At 37.8% G+C, this 20,279-nt stretch overlaps 1 protein-coding gene across 1 annotated transcript in view; it reads left to right on the forward strand.

The window, feature by feature from the left end:
• The first annotated feature begins 329 nt into the window (after positions 1-329).
• Positions 330-20,279, forward strand: part of LOC112054365 (sodium-coupled monocarboxylate transporter 1) — a 50,786-nt gene continuing 30,836 nt past the window's right edge. The window contains exon 1 of the mRNA XM_052889060.1: positions 330-510. The gene's annotated coding sequence lies outside the window, so the exon portion shown is untranslated. The remainder of the gene's footprint in view (positions 511-20,279) is intronic.

The following is a 20,279-nucleotide window of genomic DNA, read 5'->3' on the forward strand; positions in this document are numbered from 1 at the left end:
CAATAATAGCATTTCTCTTCTAGCATTTTTTCGAGTCATCAAATGAGCATGTGCAATGAGGTTTTCTAAAAGCCGGAACCCCTGTGCCAAAGCCATCACAGTCTAAACTTCATAGGTACCATACTTAATGGTAGGAGCATGGGTCGACAAACTTTCAGCCTTCCTAACATGAAGTACGTCTGACTACGACAAGCACGTCGCAGAAAATTCGAGAGGAATTTTCGCGCGTCGTGTATTTGAAGATTGTAGCGACTCACGACTTGCGTGTTTTACTCGTAAACGCCGGGGTACTGAATGTAAAGCTTCTCATTTGATTCATCTCATACGAGTATATAAACAATAATTGTTTTATATTGGTGTTTTGTGTGAAGTTGCCAGTCGTCGGTCGCGCGTCGCCGCGATTGGTCGTGTTTACTGTTTAGTGTGATTGCTACTGTTTTCTCTGTTCAGTGAGTGCGAAGTGTGGTGGAATTCTGCCAATTCGTCTATTTACGGCGCCCGGAAAGCAAAGTGAGTTGTTTTTGTTGTGTATAAATAAATGGTGGTAAGATAACGCGATCATTATTTTTGTTTAATGCACACTTTTTAAGCAGAATACTGGAAAATTAATTTTTTATTCGTCTGTCAGAATTGTATAGGTACTTACAGATATGTATGAAATAAACCATGTTGATTATGTGCAAGTAAATTATTGTGATATTTATATCATAATATATTAATAAATTATTGTAAACAATTAATTGTAAATCAATAATTTATTACGCGATTGTAGGTAAAGTCGCGACTATTGCATGAGTAAAGATAATGCCGTCAAATATGAGTTTATAAGACGACGCCGCGGAACATTTTTTTTTTATTCTCTACAAGTTAGCCCTTGACTACATCTCACCTTGACTACAATCTCACCTGATGGTAAGTGATGATGCAATCTAAGATGGAAGCGGGCTAACTTGTTAAGAGTAGGATGAAATCCACACTCCTTTCGGTTTCTACACGACATCGTACCGCAACGCTAAATCGCTTGGCAGTACGTCGTTGTCGGTAGGGTGGTAACTAGCCACGGCCGAAGCCTCCCACCAGCTTGACCTGGACCAATTAAGTAAACCTCAATCGGCCCAGCCGGAGATCGAACCCGGGACCTCCGCCTTGTAAATCCACCGCGCATACCACTGCGCCACGGAGGCGCCAAAAGTACTACAGGGTGACCACCTGTCTTCGTCTTGGACATCGTTACTCCTAATCCGGATGGCCCGATTATGATGCGTATTCTATCTATACCTACTATATACTTATAGGTAATAATAATAAATCTGTAGAGAGGTCAATTCTGTACATGAAATATATTTCCAAAATAACTATCAGGGGCTGATTAGTGATCGATACTGATGCCAAAAATGCAATCAGTAAAATTTTTGTCTGTCTGTCTGTATGTTCGTTATAGAAACAAAAACTACTCGGCGGATTTTAATGAAACTCAGTAGGTACAATTATTCTTCATACTCCTGGGTTATAGTATAGTTTTCATCACGCTACGATCATTAGGAGCAGAGCAGTGAAGGGAAATATTGGAAAAACGGGGGATAAATACTTTGAAAATTTAAAAAATAGGTCATCAGTATTTTTACATTGCAAACAAAATTCTTTCTGAAATGTCTTTATTCTTGTTCAGCTTGATGACAATCGGTGTTTTTAATTTTTTTTTCTTTTATTTCATTATTTCTTAGCGATGTCATCTCAAGAGTTATCTGATAGAGAGTTCGCAGATAGAGCACGAAGCATGCTGCATGCGTTGTAGGCCGAGAGCTAGTAGACATTTTTTAGGCGCCGATCTACCTATTAACATGAATTGATAACAAGATTGATTTATAATTATTTAGTAACTAACTGACGCCGCGCGGTTTAACCCGCGTGGTTCCCGTTCCCATGGGAATACGACGATAATATATAGCCTATAGCCTACCTTGATAAATGGGCTATCTAGCATTGAAAGAATTTTTCAAATCGGACCAGTAGTTCCTGAGATTAGCGCGTTCAACCAAACAAACTCTTCAGCTATGTACAACTTCTTGTAGATTAGATAGATTTTATTATGAAGCTACGAAGAGCTAAAACACGGTCCTCATTAATATAACTAAATATCTTTTGAACTTTTCATATATAAAAAAATACAGCCTCTATAGCCAAGTGGCGTTCAATTCTCTTTCTACGATTGCAAACGCTTCGAAAACTAGAATAATGCACACAACTGAAAAGTTGGAGGTGCATGCCCCGGGCCGAATTCGAACCCGAGCAGAGGTCATATCCACTGGGCTACCACGGCAAGATAGGATTGACGAATTTACTTAATTCTATGTTTAGAAATATAATATTATTTTGATTAATTTATTATACATATATGCATTTTCATTTGAATAAGTAAGTAATTCGTAAGCGATTTTTTTAGTTAACCGTTGCGTTGGTCCAGTGGTTAGTCTGTGGCTTCTGATCACGAGGTGCTGGATTCGAATCCTAGATCAGTCTTATTTTACAAGTTAGCCCTTGACTACAATGTCACCTGATGGTAAGTGATGATGCAATCTAAGATGGGAGCGGACTAACTTGTGAGGAGGTGAATGAAAATCCACTCACTACACGACATCGTACCGGAACGCTAAATCGCTTGGCGGTACGTCTTTGCCGGTAGGGTGGTAACTAGCCCAGGACGAAGCCTCCCACCAGTCAGACCTGGTCCAATTAAGAAAACCTATATAAGAAAACGGAGTCTATGAGATACTGAGTTTTCTTCTTCTATAAAATTCTCAGCCCGGAGTTGGGAAGTTGATGTTATGTCAGGTACTGATGATCAAGTAAGCCCACATGCCTGCAGCGCTAACGGCTTGACAGCCAATGATAATTTTATACTAGAGATGTGGAACTAGCGCATCAAAACTGAGGCGGACAAATGTGGAAAATTTACTTAATATCACTTAGTCGCTTATTAAACAACGAACGTTATCATAAATAATAAATATCGTCTACAATGTCGAGTTGTGTGTTCAGGAAGTGTAAAAACTATATAAATATATAATGGAACTAGCGGACCCGCTCAAGCTTCGCTTTGACTTATTAATTTATTTATTTGCACTTCTTCCCTATCCCTACCTTACACTACCCTACTCCTACCCCTACCCCTACCCTACCTCTACTCTATCCCTACCCTACAACTACCCTACCGCTACCCTACTCCTACCCTATCCCATAAACCTACCCTACCACTACCCTACCTACCCCTAACCTACCCCTACCCTACCCCTACCCCTACTCTACCCCTACCCTACCCCTACCCTACAAAAAAAATGCCTATGTCCTTCTCCTGGCTCTAAACTACCTCCCTGCCAATTTTCAGCTAAATCGATTCAGCCGTTCAGTCACAGTAGATACTGTGGTTCAGTCCATCGAGGACAAACATCGTGACACGAGATTTATATATATTAAGATTAAAGACATGTGTGTGGCGCCCAGTGGTGTAGCTAAATTCGGATCATTTTTTGCGGTGATTTTGCAAGGACGTAACCAATCTATAGTATAAAATTATCATTGTTATCATCTTAGACATCGTCCCTTAACATCAGATGAGGTCGTAGAATATAAAAAAGTAATATTGGTGACACTTTTCCTTAAAAAAAATAGTATCAATTGTAAGAATTGAAATGAAAAAACACAACTTGAAATGATTAAACTGTATTCCAAATATCTTAATACTCATTTTTAAACAAATCGTTAGTCTATTAGATGGATCAAACATTAATTAAATTTAACATATCCCCACTTGACATGTCAATAATTTTACCTAGACAATAACTACTCAACTAAACCTCAGAACAAAGCCATAGTCATTAATGGACAACACAGATTACAATATTTATCTCGATAAATGAGTTTTTATATGTTAACTTATGTATGACGGCCGCGTGGCGCAGTGGGTAGTGACCCTGCTTTCTGCATCCACGGCCGTGGGTTCGATTCCCACAACTGGAAAATATTTGTGTGTTGAGCATGGGTGTTTTCCAGTGTCTGTGTGTATTTATACATTATATAAGTATTTATATGTAGTATATAATTGTATATTAATATTATAATATCAACTATCTTAGCACCCATAACACAAGCTACTCTGTATGCTTACTTTGGGGCTAGATAGTGATGTGTATTGTTTAAGTATACTTATTTATTTATTTTGTATTTATAATTATTAAATAATTAAAAATCTAACACTATACTACATATATAACACCGGTCTTGATGAGTAGGTACTGTTTACCAACAAACAAATTAAAAATGAGGGTATAAATCACTAGTCACTTCACACCTAATAATAATTATAATTAACTTGTTCTTAAATTCATGAAAATAAATTTGATGAATAAGCTTAGAACAATTAGATATAGTTAATATATTTACATAACATTTTAAAAACAAACCATACAAAATTTAAAATAAATAAGTTATGAAATGACATGCGTTTTCTACCTTCATTTCTAATTTCTTTGTTAATAAACAGTACTCATCAAGAAAGGCTGTAATATACCTACCACATAAATAAGTACATTTTATATTAATCTATACTAATATTATAAAGCTGAAGAGTTTGTTTGTTTGTTTGATTGTTTGAACGCGCTAATCTCAGGAACTACTGGTCCGATTTGAAAAATTCTTTCAGTGTTAGATAGCCCATTTATCGAGGAAGGCTATAGGCTATATATTATCCTCATATACCTACGGGAACTGGAACCACGCGGGTGAAACCGCGCGACGTTAGTTAGTTAAGTATATGTATTATTTATCTTGCTTCGTTTGAGTACATAAGTAGGTACCTAGTCGTATAATGCGTTTTCCATTCATAAGTCCATTAAGCAATCTGTTTTAATGTAAAACCAATCAATCCGTATTGAACATTATTAATCTTATCAAGCTAGCTTTACCACAGAATGCACAGTAGTAGCTACAACTACAACATAAGTATACGACGACCTCTGTGGCGCAGTGGTATGCGCGGTGGATTTACAAGACGGAGGTCCTGGGTTCGATCCCCGGCTGGGTAGATTGAGATTTTCTTAATTGGTCCAGGTCTGGATGGTGGGAGGCTTCAGCCGTGGCTAGTTACCACCCTATCGGCAAAGACGTACCGCCAAGCGATTTAGCGTTCCGGTACGATGTCGTGTAGAAACCGAAAAGGAGTGTGGATTTTCATCCTCCTCCTAACAAGTTAGCCCGCTACCATCTTAGACTGCATCATCACTTACCATCAGGTGAGATTGTAGTCAAGGGCTAACTTGTAAAGAATAAAAAAAAAAATACGTTGGTGCAGTAATGACCCTTTGGATCACGAGATCTTGGGTTTGAGTCCTTGGTCATTATTCATCATCATTATCAACCCATATTCGGCTCACTGCTGAGCTCGAGTCTCCTCTCAGAATGAGAGGGGTTAGGCCAACAGTCCACCACGCTGACCCAATCCGAATTAGCAGACTTCACACACACAGAGAATTAAGAAAATTCTCTGGTATGCTGGCTTCCTCACGATGTTTTCCTTCACCGTTTGAAACACGTGATATTTAATTTCTTCAAATGCACACAACTGAAAATTATTAAAGGATCGGAATCGAACCCACACCCTCCGGAATCGGAGGCAGAGGTCATATCCACTGGGCTATCACGGCTCTTTGTCCTTGGTCAGTTTAGGAAATTTTCAGATTTTCTCTTCCAACATTTTTTTCAGTCACAGACCGGAGATGAGAAGTTGGTTGTATGGTGGTTTAAGGAAGACAAAGTGGGATAGGTTAGGGTTTGGGGTAGGGTAGGTAGTGTCCCTAAATTTTCATCCTTTTACCATCAACCCCTATTTTTCAATGCCGATATTGCTAAAGAACGTTTGCCGGGTTAACAAGTAATAGTAGGTAATAGGTAGTTAGGAATATACCAATGATAATTTTATACTATAGATTGGTTACGTCCTTACAAAATCACCGCAAAAAGTGATCCGAATAATACACTACAAAACTGAGCGCACACATGCACAATTTTGTCTTTAATTCCATTATATATTTATGTATATATAGTTTTTATACTTCTTGAACTCACAACTCGACACTGTAGACGATATTTAGGTATTATTTGTTTAAATAACGTTCGTTGTTGACCACAACTAACACTGAGTTGTGTATAAATTTCCTCTTTTGAGCGCCTCATTTTTCATGCGCTAGTAACACATCTAACAGTATTTAATATCATTGGTATATACTACATAAACTACAATATGAATAATAATAATTCCCTGGCAAGTGGTAAATCGTGTGACTGACTGAAAAACTTCTTAATAGTATTTTTTTTCGTTTTTTTTATTGAATAAGAATACACTAAGAAACTTAAGCTTTAACTTATTATAATATTTAATTAAGTAAATTATTGTGTTCATATTTACGATTGGTTCGAGTAAGGTTGGTAAGGTGTACAAAAAACGTTTAACTTCTAAAAATAAATAAATAGGTAGGTCGGTACCTACCTAGCACAAAAACACGCTGCGCAGTTTTTTGGATTTTCATTAACGATTCACGTTTAGTATTCCAAGTATATACCTAATTACCTACGAACATTGTTCAGGATTCATTCTCCGTATACAATACATTCCTTATTTACCTTAGCTTTTAAAATTTTACCTATTTTTACGTATTATACACAAATAAATAATTAAGCAAGAAATTTTAACGGTAAATCAATAAATCGTAGATTATCGTACACAGTTTCTTCTGCCATTTCTCCACTTTTTTCAAACTTCCTTAGTCTCTTCTTTGTCACTGAAAGGAATTATACCACAGTACTTGGGCCTCCGATTCCGGATAGTGTGGGTTCGAATCTGGTCCAGGGCAAGAACCTTCAGCTTTTCAGTTGTGTGCATTTTAAGAAATTAAATATCACGTGTCTCTAACGGTGAAGGAAAGTCATCGTGAGGAAATCTGCATACCAGATAATTTTCTTTATTCTCTGTGGGTGAAGTCTGCCAATCCGCATTGGGCCAGCGTGGTGGACTGTTAGCCTAACCACTCTCATTCTGAGAGGAGACTCGAGCTCACGAGTGAGTCGAATATGGATTGATAACGAAGTACCTTCTAGCTTTAAGATCTTTTTATGAGTATCGTAATATACAAAACTATATAATTGGTACGGTCACTTCGATACACCGGCCGAAATAAAAAACAAATAAAAAAAATATAGCCTCAAAGTACTGTGATTATGACAACCTTATTAATTTATTTATTTATTTATTTATTTATTTAAAGCACGCCAACAATACACATATTAACCATTAAAAACAATACAATATGCCACAAAAAATCTGATATGTATACTAACGCTAGGCGCACATAACATTTTATATAATTTCATGTCAACACTTTCATAATAATTATATGTCAAGCTTATAATAATATTATATTATGTCAAAGTTAATAAAAAAAAGTATACTATTATAAAACATTAGCATAAAAGGAAAACAAATTCATTGAATACAATTATTAAATTAGATTACTAGGTAAAATTACATACAAAATTAAATTAAAGTTGACAATATATTTAAACTTATTCTAAATTATTTATAACAAATAGAAAGAGAAGAAGTTAATCTGTCATCTCCACGATGGTATGTGGTTATTTCAGTATGTCTTTTTTTTATTCTTTACAAGTTAGCCCTTGACTACAATCTCACCTGATAGTAAGTGATGATGCAATCTAAGATGGAAGCGGGCTAACTTGTTAGGAGGATGAATATCCACACCCCTTTCGGTTTCTACACGACCGGAACGCTAAATCGTTTGGCGGTACGTCTTTGTCGGTAGAATGGTAACTAGCCAAGGTCGAAGCCTCCCACCAGCCAGACCTGGACCAATTAAGAAAACCTCAATCGGTCCAGCCGGGGATCGATACCAGGACCTCCGACTTGTAAGTCCTCTGCGCATAGCACTGCGCCACGGAGGCCGTCAAAAAGTGGTATGTATCTCAGTATAGTAGTATGTATGTAGTAATGTAGTCTATGTAAGAAAGAAAGAAAGAAAGAAAAATGCGTTTATTTCAAAATTATGCCACGCATCACAATATCTCCAGTACACCATGACATCCAGAACAATACCCTGCGATGTGTGGCATAACCCAGAAAATGGCCCCAGCTCAGCATAATGCTACGTGACCATTTGAATTTGGACACGTAGCGCTGATTTTCAGTTGGAAACACGGATTGAGTAACGCCTCGAACACAGCCAACACAACCTTATAATCTAAACTAATACCAACAATGATATTAAACTGAAAAATAAACTTAATAATAAATAACCAAAAAGAACTAAAATTAATAAAAATATTATACTATTATTTCAATACATATGTCGTCATTGGATATAGTCTATGCATGCGACAGTGACCCAGTGCAGAGTGAATGTCCTCCTCGCGATGCACGGTGCACCGACCGGCTCGGCACAAAAACTGAGCGATGTGCGCTAGGCGACAGGTTTGAGTCCGGCCTGCGCGACACTGCTATACGAGTACTACCTATCTATTTATCATCATTATAAGCCAATGATAATTTTATACCATAGATCGGCTACGTCCCTACAAAATCACTGCAAAAAATTGATCTGAAAAATATGCACAATTTTATTTTTTTCTTTTAAAATATTATTTGTCACATCTTGTATATTATGATTAATATATCCATTCAACTCCAACTAGACGAGAAAGACTGTGCTAGGAGTGGGTACGACAATAGACCAACGGGGTGAGGATTGAACCACCACCCTTCGGTGATGAGTCTAACCGCTCTTACCGTTGAGCTATTGAGGCTCAAAGTCATTAATCCATTTTACGAGTATATTTATGTAGGTATATACAGTTTTTAATCTTCTAATAGTCCACCACGCTGGCCTAATGCGGATTGGCGAACTTCATCCACGTAGAAAATTAAGAAAATTCTCAGGTATGCAGGTTTCCTAACGATATTTTTCCATCACCGATGTGCGCTAGGCGACAGGTTTGAGTCCGGCCTCCGCGCCACACTGGTGTACGAGTATTTGTTCTTGTTTACCTATCTATGTATCATCATTATAAGCCAATTGGCGGCTCGAGACCGTTGTGTTTGGAAGTCCATGCAAGAGGCCTATGTCCAGCAGTGGACGTCCATCGGATAATGATGATGATGATGATACGAGTACAAGGATTTTTTTTTCATATTGATCCTAACTAAATTTTTTTCTAACTAATATTATAAACGCGAACGATTGTTTGTAAGGATGTGTCGATGTTTGTTACTCTTTAAAGCAGCGACTACTGAAGCGATTTGTCTGAAATTTGAAATGGAAATAGATTTTACTCTGGATTGACACATAGGCTACTTTTTATCCCGAAAAAATACATAGTTTCCAGAGATTTGCAAAAACTGATGATTTTGATTATATGAATGTTTGTTACTCTTTCACGCCTCGACTACTGAACCGAATTAGCTGAAATTTGGTATTGAGATATATTTTAGCATGGATTAACACATAGGCTACTTTTTATCCCGGAAAAACCCATGGTTCCCGAGGGATTTTTGAAAAACTAAATTCCATGCGGACGAAGTCTCGGGCGTCTGCTAGTTTTTCAGTATTTTTATTAGATCGATGTCCCTTGAACCACTTGAGTCACTCGTACGGAGGCACCAGAGGTGTAACGACGGCAGTTAGCGGCGATACGTCGTCGTTAAACTTATCTACTCTGATAACAACACAATTTGCTCCGTAATTCTCTGATGCCATAGAGTTATTTATAGGAAAAACCATTAAAAATGGCGTGTTCCATTAGAAATTAGAGCTCAGTTGTTTGGATATATATTGGTTCTAGAGTGTCAAGTTGATCACTTCAAAGCATGCTCGCTACCATCAGTTCCTAGACTGCGTCGTCACTTTACATACAGGGTGTCCCGTAATTAACTTTTCATATATATTTTATCCACTTAAATTGAGGACAAAGAGATATCTACACGGACTACCTAGAAAGAAACAAACCTGATTGGAATAGTTTTCCAAAAATCTCTAGGATGACCAAGTTATATATTTTTTTAGATTTTTCAAAAATTTCTATCTTGAATCAGTTTTTTCAATGCTGTAGCTGCTGGAATTAAGATTTTGAAGAACTTAAAAGAAAACTATTTAAATTAGTTTTAGATAATTAGGTGGTGTATTTTATCCATGAATTACGGGATATCCTGTTTAACGTATCTACCTCATTTACACGAAGTAGGTAGTCTATTTAGAACTTTATAGGTAGTCCGTATTGGATATTTCTTTGTCCTCAATTTAAATGGATAAAATAAATATAAAAAGATATAAAAGTCCGTCGGAAGGTCGACCATGCCCCGGCAGTTGCCAATTTTCGGATAACAGAGAAAGCACGCAATCCAAAAATGTTCATAAAGTGTTGCCAAATGAGATGATTCATTACTATTAATATGAATGTCCCGATATGTTTAAAACAATGAACCCGTCGACCATTTTTAATTAATAGAGGTTCGGGTTTGATGAATGGATCATTGATCAAAACACTATTGTTCGATTCACTGATGCCCCTAAAATATTTATGCGTCTTGAATAGTACTCCTTGCCTTGACATTCATCTTTCGTCGTCATCAACCCATATTCGGCTCACTGCTGAGCTCGAGTCTCCTCTCAGAATGAGAGGGGTAAGGCCAATGCGGATTGGCAGACTTCACACACGCATCGAATTAAGATAATTCTCTGGTATGCAGTTTTCCTCACGATGTTTTTCCTTCACCGTTTGAGACATGTGATATTTAATTTCTTAAAATACACACAACTGAAAAGTTGGAGGTGTGCCCCGGACCGGATTCAAACCCACACCCTCCGGAATCGGAGGCAAAAGTCATATCCACTGGGCTATCGCGGCTTCACTGAGCTATCACGGCTTCATTCCTCTTTATCAGCCTATTTATGTGGCCTATGATAGGGCCAGGAGCGGTGCCTTACTCATACAGAGAGAGGATTTTAATCTCGGACCCACCACACTGCCTCCATGATACTGCGAGCTCCAAACGGGTTCATACATTCAACACGCAATGCGATTCCTTGTATTTTAGGAGCTATTTTGTCTTTAATTACGATGCAATAACAATCCACAATCACCTTATCACATTATTCACACTAATATTATAAAGACGAAAGTTTGTGTAAGTGTGAAAGTGTGTAAGTGTGTAAGTATGTTTATTCCTCTTTTACGCTGCGGCTACTGAAGCTATTTGGCTGAAATTTGGAAAAAAATGGATTTTACTCTGGGTTAACACATATGCTATTTTTCATTCCGGAAAAATGCATGGTTCTCGCGGGATATGTGAAAAACAGAATTCCACGCGGACAAAGTCGCAGGCGTCCACTAGTGTTATATAAACTACCCTCCCTATCAAATTTTATCTTTGTATGATAAGCGATTACAGTGCAACCTCGATATAACAAATCGGAGGGGAACAAGAAAATATTCGTAATATCAAGTAATTCGTTGAACTGAGGTTTGTTATGTTGAGGTTAGATTGGTCTAAAATTCGTTATAAAGAGGTAAAAGAATAGTTAATTTTTTTTCTTACATTAATAATCAAAAAGAATTAACAAGTGGTTATACATAGTAGCTTAATCTCAATTTTTTTCATTTATTAGAAAAAAAGTCATTGATAGTTGTCTGTTTACCACCGGTATGAGTTATGACATCCAAAGCGCAATCTAATTTCGTGATGGATTTCACTACATTGTCACTCAAACCTCCCTTTTTGAGAAATACAGATTTTATTGTATTCAAAGCATTATAAGCATCTTTTATTGTGAAGTTATGCTCATCAATTTCACCCTCTTCTTCCTCGTCTTCATCCGCTTCTGCATCAGTAACTGGCAACACAGATGTGACGATGTCAGCAACTTTACAAGTTACTTTACAAACAAAAGCGTTTCGAAACATGTCGAGACATGAATCACATTATAAGATTAAGAGTTATATTATTGGTAGAAACTTTATATAAAGGTTTTGGGTTGGCAAAATTCGTTAATTAGAGGTATGAATACTTTTTCTTGATAGTTGAAAATTCGTTATAAAGAGGTTGTACGCAAAGAATGTTCGCAATGTAAAGGTATATTTTATATTGACTCTTATGGACAATTCAAGGGGATTACGAAAAATTTGTTAAATCGAGGAAGTCGTTATATTGAGGTACGTTATATTAAGGTTGCACTGTATTAAGATTTCGTGATGAATGACCTTTTGCATTTATTTATTAAGATATCTGTAAAGACAACTGTCATTTTGGTTCAATTTATTTGTCGGTTTATTTTCTTTTAGATAAGTATTCTATAGGCTCTTATTTATATTATGAAACATTTGCCCTGTACCAACGGCTACTATTGGAGTCAAGTACCTTACTCAGTAATATCATTCCTAGCGCCGACCACATTACAGATTCATCTGATCGATATCCAGTCGGGTATTTATAGCCGTACAGTTTCGATGCACCTTGCGGCTTGCACTACTGCAGTACTGTGATAAACTGTCTACTGCTACCGACTGTCACGGCGGCCCAGTGGTGAAACTGTTCTATGTCTACGAAAACTGAGCTCCTGTTATCAGAAAGAAAGAAAGAAAATAAGTTTATTCATTTTAGTGTCATAAACAGTACATCCTATCTAAGATATTATATGACTGTCTGTGACACCAAACAGAAAGGGTTTACAGCTCAGCATTAGCCGTTCATCGCAGAAATGCAATGCCCAGCGCTGATTTTCAGCTGTGACCCGGGTGACGTCAGTCAGTTATAATTACCTACTAATCAATATACTTATAATACATTAAAGTTAAAAGATAATAAAAAACCTTGATATGAGCAGCGTATAAATAAGATGATAATAACAAAGATAAATGCCAACATACAATAATTAATATAACATACCATACATAAATCAGACGGTGAAATATTATTTATTTCAAGAAAATGACAGTTTAACTATAGCTTGGCAAATTCGTTGGTAACACTTCCAATGGTCCGCGCGGGCCGGGGTCTAGGCCTACGCCATAGGTAGTGATGCCCCGCACGCACGTCTTCATACCCGCGCAGTGCTTCCATTTGCCCCGCGCGCACGACTTCACACCCGCGCAGTCCTTTTATAAACAAACAAACAAATATTCAAACATTCAAACAAACTTTCGCGTTTATAATATCACGTGTCTCAAACGGTGAAGGAAAACATCGTAAGGAAACCTGCATACCAGAAAATTTTCTTAATTCTCTGCGTGTGTGAAGTCTGGACTATTGGCCTAACCCCTCTCATTCTGAGAGGAGACTCGAGTTCAGCAGCGAATATGGGTTGATAATGATGTGGTAACTAGCCACCAGACCTAGATCAATTAAGAAAACCTCAATCGGAGATCAACCCAGCTGGAGATCGAACCCAGGACATCCGTCTTGTAAATCCACCGCCCATACCACTGCGCCACGGAGGCCGTCAAATGTTAATAAAAGTTATTTAATATTATATTTTGCTCAACGTTACTAAGGAAAAAAAACAAAATATATTTGTTTTTGTTTCAATTCTTGCGCAAAAAATAATGAGGTAGGTAGTGATAATATTGTATGTTGTTTTAAAATGAGTCAACTATTATTGTTCCGATAGTCGTTTCAGTCAATGGTTTTATAGCGAAAAGCTTCAACCAACACCTTGAGACTTTCAAACGGTTTTATAGCGAAAAGCTTCAACCAACACCTTGAGACTTTAAATGGTTTTATAGCGAAAAGCTTTAACCAACACCTTGAGACTTTCAAAAGGTTTTATAGCGAAAAGCTTCAACCAACACCTTAAGACCTATTAATGTTTTTATAGCGAAAGCTTCAACCAACACCTTGAGACTTTCAAAATGTTTTATAGCGAAAAGCTTCAACCAACACCTTGAGACTTTCAAACGGTTTTATAGCGAAAAGCTTCAACCAACACCTTGAGACTTTAAGTGGTTTTATAGAGAAAAGCTTCAACCAACACCTTAAGACCTATTAATGTTTTTATAGCGAAAGCTTCAACCAACACCTTGAGACTTTCAAAATGTTTTATAGCGAAAAGCTTCAACCAACACCTTGAGACTTTAAATGGTTTTATAGAGAAAAGCTTCAACCAACACCTTAAGACCTATTAATGTTTTTATAGCGAAAGCTTCAACCAACACCTTGAGACTTTCAAAATGTTTTATAGCGAAAAGCTTCAACCAACACCTTGAGACTTTCAAATGGTTTTATAGCGAAAAGCTTCAACCAACACCTTGAGACTTTCAAATGGTTTTATAGCGAAAAGCTTCAACCAACACCTTGAGACTTTCAAATGGTTTTATAGCGAAAAGCTTCAACCAACACCTTGAGACTTTCAAATGGTTTTATAGCGAAAAGCTTCAACCAACACCTTGAGACTTTCAAATGGTTTTATAGCGAAAAGCTTCAACCAACACCTTGAGACTTTCAAATGGTTTTATAGCGAAAAGCTTCAACCAACACCTTGAGACTTTCAAATGGTTTTATAGCGAAAAGCTTCAACCAACACCTTGAGACTTTCAAATGGTTTTATAGCGAAAAGCTTCAACCAACACCTTGAGACTTTCAAATGGTTTTATAGCGAAAAGCTTCAACCAACACCTTGAGACTTTCAAATGGTTTTATAGCGAAAAGCTTCAACCAACACCTTGAGACTTTCAAATGGTTTTATAGCGAAAAGCTTCAACCAACACCTTGAGACTTTCAAATGGTTTTATAGCGAAAAGCTTCAACCAACACCTTGAGACTGAAATTGTTTTATAGAGAAAAGCTTCAACCAACACCTTAAGACCTATTAATGTTTTTATAGCGAAAGCTTCAACCAACACCATGAGACTTTCAAATGGTTTTATAGAGAAAAGATTCAACCAACACCTTGAGACTTTCAAATGGTTATAGAGCGAAAAGCTTCAACCAACACCTTTAGACTTTCAAATGGTTTTATAGAGAAAAGCTTCAACCAACACCTTGAGACTTTCTAATGGTTTTATAGCGAAAAGCTTCAACCAACACCTTGAGACTTTCAATTGGTTTTATAGCGATAAACTTCAACCAACACCTTGAGGCTTTCTAATGGTTTTATAGCGAAAAGCTTCAACCAACACCTTGAGACTTTCTAATGGTTTTATAGACAAAAGCTTCAACCAACACCTGAGACTTACAAACACCTTTCGCTTGACTGTAGGAATTAAGCCTAATTCGGACTACTTTAGCATTGTAGTCGAGTAGCATACTAAAAAAAAATTAATAAAAAAAATTCAACCGACTTCCAATTCAAAAATTAACCTAAACTAAAAAGCAACAAATAACTTCTTACCTATGTCCTACCTTCTGATCAGTTTGAAGGCGGTGCCAAGCCAGTGATATTTAAATTCAAGCCGTTTAAATTACAAAATTTCTGTGGTTCTTCCAGAAACGGCTTTAATTAAAACATCCGCAAAATGCAAAATCACCGCAAAAAGTGATCCGAATAATAAGACTACAACACAGCGCTTACTTAGCAATCTATACGTAATTATTTATACGATATTAAAAGACAAACAAACTATTTGTCTGTCTGTCGGTAAGAATGTCTGGGCTGATTTACGTAACAATTGAGCCGCTTTTACTGAAATATAGATGAGGTTAATGAACAACTTATTGGTTACTTTTTAGACTATAAAATCATGGTTCCCGCCAAAGATTTTATAGTATAAAATTGCTGGTTGCCGTGGGATGTGAAAAACTAAATTTCACGTGGACAAGGTCGCGGGCTTTGCTAGTATATAAATATGATACCCGTAGTCTGAGATCTGACGAGGAGTAGATTTGGCAAGGTCGGGGATCACATGCCACGATCTTCAATACGATAACATCTCAAATCCTAAATATGTATATGAACAAAAAACTAATACAATATGGAAATACTTGTACTTAGTCATAAACTAGTTTCACTCGTACTTACTGCTTGTGCTATTATGTATTCTGTGCATACTACGTATGCTTAGGACAGGTAAAGAAATCGCTTATGGGTTGAGAATACGATTTTAGTTACTTTACTTCCTCTGCGAGGAATATAGGGTGAGTTTATCCCCACAAATCACAATGGGGATGATGACTAGGTTTGAATATATTGATTTTTATGATACATTCGGGTAAATAAGGTCAATGTTAACTAATTTATACATAAAAAGCAAAGATTGACTGGATATTTGCAAAATAAATAAGATTATAAAATTTCAAAATCTACTAAAAATATTTTATCGTAATTAGATGAAAATTCATACAGTTTTAGCTTTCTTACAATAAATGTGACATTTTTTAAAATTTGAACTATAAACATAAACGCAGAAATAACAAAGATATTAGTAATTTTGTTTAAACGCCCATACAAATCTAACGATCATTAATTGCCTACGACGTCATAAGTCCGTACCATTTTGTATGGGGCGTTTTTCAGGGATCCGCGGCAGCGCCGCAAATCTGACCCTTTAAATCCCTGTAGCTCCGAAAGTAATGATCGCAGATACCCTGTTACTTTTACAAAATTGCTTTACTATTAGCGTACTCTTCATTTATATACAATTTAAAAAACTGTCATCATCCCTATTACATATCCCCCACAAATCACAATCATAGTGTACCAATTTCCATCAACATGCTTGATAAATGACCGTTTTAAGGGTTCCGTAGTCCACGAGGAACCTTTATAGTTTCGTCATGTCCGTCTGTCTAGCGTTAAGACTATTACTACTGGAAAACTGCAAAGTAGCATGAATATATTACATTAAAAATGTCGTAAAATAAAATCTTGAAAAATATTTATTTTGTAGGTACATGTAAAATGTGGATGATTTTTTTTGTTCGTTTATGTCATAGTGTGGGGTATCGTGATCTTCAATAGTTATGAGGGGTCTTCTACGTACATATTTCGATTTAGGGATCCTTTTGTAAAATACTAATTTTTAAAAATCCACAAAAGTAGGACATGTAATGAAATTACAAGAAAAACTATAACGGCTTATAAGCAATTGCTATTTAAAGAGTAATAGTCGACCAACTTAAAAAACCTAATTGGAAATCGAAAATTGCATACTAATTCCGTTGTTAATTAAAAAAAAACAGTTGTCAGTACGATAACTCAGAATCTGTTACAACTTGATAGATGAGATTTGATAATGGTATTTTATGTATTTTAATTACGTCTACAAAGTGGTAAAAAAAAATGAAAAAAAAAAATTTTTTTGGGGTTCCTTCCCTACATGCAAAGTGAGAATTATGTTAAATTTTACGCTGCTCAACTAAACTGCTAAAGTAGTCCGAACAAGCCTGAGAGCCATTTGGGAAGGGTGTTTTAGCCTGGTTGTATCAGTTCTAACGCATCCATGGCTGTGGTTTTAGCCCACGTCTGGATGTCTTCAGAGACTAGAGACCTCGTCGTCGCCGGCGAATTTTCGTGTTTGTGCTGTCTGAGAAGACCTTTTTGTTTTCTTTTTTTATTTTTGCCTTAACTTTTATAATATTACTCAATCAATATTCCCATTCCCCTCCAACTAGTCGGGAAAGACTGTGCTAGGAGTGGGTACGACAATAGACCAACGGGGTGAGGATCGAACCACCACCCCTCGGTGATGAGTCCGACCGCTCTTACCGTTGAGCTATTGAGGCTATTTTGTATGTTTGTCGTTGTCCTTCAAGACTGCAGTAGGTGACAGTGTTACCTAAAGCAGAGCTTAAGCATCGGGCACACTAGATAGATAGATTCGTATCGTACTTACCAAGTTACGTCTCGCTTTAGGGTGCTTTTCCACCAGAGATGTGCTACGCTAAGTTGCTATGGATGCGTTGGGTATCCACACTTAACTTAATACTGGTGGAAACGGATTCAACTAAGATATGTTTTTCTTATGGAATGATTTTTATTTTTTTTTCCTTACAAGTTAGCCCTTGATTACAATCTCATCTGATGGTGGACTAACTTGTTAGGAAGAGGATGAAAATCCACACCCCTTTCGGTTTCTACACAACATCGTACCGGAACGCTAAATCGCTTGGCGGTACGTCTTTGTCGGTAGGGTGGTAACTAGCCACGGCCAAAGCCTCCCACCAGCCAGACCTGGACCAATTAAGAAAACCTCAATGAAACCAGCCGGGGTTCGAACCCAGGACCTCCGTGTAGTAAATCCACCGCGCATACCACTGCGCCTCGGAGGCCGTCAAATGCAGGGATGCGTGCTACGTATGCGTGCTATGGATGCGTGCTATAGGCCGTGGCGAGTTGATAGCTATGCCCCCATCGCTTCCCTACTATCGATACATCGCATACTCGTATAACTCATCTTCCTCGTACAGATACATAGCTTAGTATTGGTGGAAACGGTCACATATTTTCGTTATTTCACATCTCTGGTGGAAAAGCACCCTTTAACCTAAGTTAACAAATAGTCGGCCTTGTGACCGACACATTATCGCGCAAGGTCTATTATTTTTAATATCTACTTACAATTTGTTCCAAATAATTTGAACAGTTTACTTCACGGACGCAATTCCACCGCTATTAACTCATAACAGAGATAAATAAGTCCGCGTCAGCTTCCCTTGATTATAGTAATCTCCCGTTAACGTAGCGAATACTGACGACGTTGTTGTTTTACAGCCAGTTTCTTCATGTAAAGCTAAAGTAACAGTAAAAGTAGTAAGTAGTAAAAAAGACTTTAGTTTTCATTGAATAAGACCGTCACTTTTGATTTATGACGTTACTTTGACTGTTACTTGCGATGAAGAAACTGGCCGTTAGGGATCAAACTTCTGCACAGACACAGAATACACAGCTGGCGCATATGTAGGATACCCGCACTGGAGTAGTGTGGTGGGTCTTAGCTACATATAACCTCTCCCATAACCCCCCCGCCCCCCGCGCAATCACGCTTAGGTATAGATAGGTATACCACGAGTAATAATCTCTTTGATCGTGTACTTGGTAGTTGCTGTAGGTAGATGATTTACAGTGGAATTCATAGACGTTATAGGGGCACTCCCAGGGGATCATTCAGGCTTGTCTCTCGTCTTGGTACGATATTTACTTGGAAACCGTACATTTTGCTCTTTAAACATAGACATTGTGACAATGGTCAGTAATTTTGTTCAGTTGTCAATAAATGAATAAGTAGTGAATACGAAACCACAACAACTTAAGAATGACAAAAGCTAGTTGCTAATTTTCATAAAAGTTATTGAATACGGCAACTGGACGCGCGCCATGCCGAGTGGCGTCGGGCGCGTCAAACGCTTGACTGCAGACTATGCGACGCGTCTGGCGCCAGCGACTGTCGCGTGATCCACACACCACTGTCGCAGTGTCGCACTGTCGCAGCTGACCAGTGACCACGGCATGACTGGCTCCATTTGTTAATTGTGGACGGAGCCTGTGTTCGCCACACTTTCGCCGTTTTATATTAGCTAAAATTTTATCAGCTCATGCTCCTGCCATACGTAAGCACAATAGGGAGATAGTTTGGAGTTTCGGAGCTTTCAGGTCCCTCAATTGTCAAAATATATTTTTTTTACATACGTTAAATTATTTACATACATAAATATTATCATGTGTTGGAAATAGTAGTCTGGGACGGATATGACTTCGCTCGATCTCGTGTTGGCTGGTGCCGACGCTAGGTGGCGCGACATGTTTCCGTAAAAAGTAGGGAGTTAGAGAGGAATAGCGATCAGTTGGCGGGAACGACTTGCGATATAAGGCACTCGTCGGCCGGTCGGCTTCGGCGTTCGAGCCGACCACATTACTTGTTGTGTATTATTTATGGGTTACTTGGGGAGATCGACTTGAGTGGAAAAGCGGAGTGTTGGTTACCTGTCGAAGGCGCCTTAAACCCTACACACAACGTTCACAAGTGCGTGACTTCACTCAAGGTCTTTCTCTACCATTCTACCATTCCCGAAGGCTGAAATAAAGATAGAGGATGGAACGACTCTCTCTCTCTCTCCTCGGCTTAGAGGGCCATTCAGGAGGGGGTAACCGTGACCTGAGTGAATCAGTCCAGACGCCCCCAAGATCGTGACTTAGAAAACCAACGTCCGGGTGGCTACAGCCTATCAATCATGTGGTAGGTCTAGCTATCACACGCTCTCGTTCTGTTATTATTTCCTACGTATTTAGTTA

Source organism: Bicyclus anynana, chromosome 24 (genome assembly GCF_947172395.1).
Source record: "Bicyclus anynana chromosome 24, ilBicAnyn1.1, whole genome shotgun sequence".
In the NCBI taxonomy this organism is placed as follows: Eukaryota; Metazoa; Arthropoda; class Insecta; order Lepidoptera; family Nymphalidae; genus Bicyclus; species Bicyclus anynana.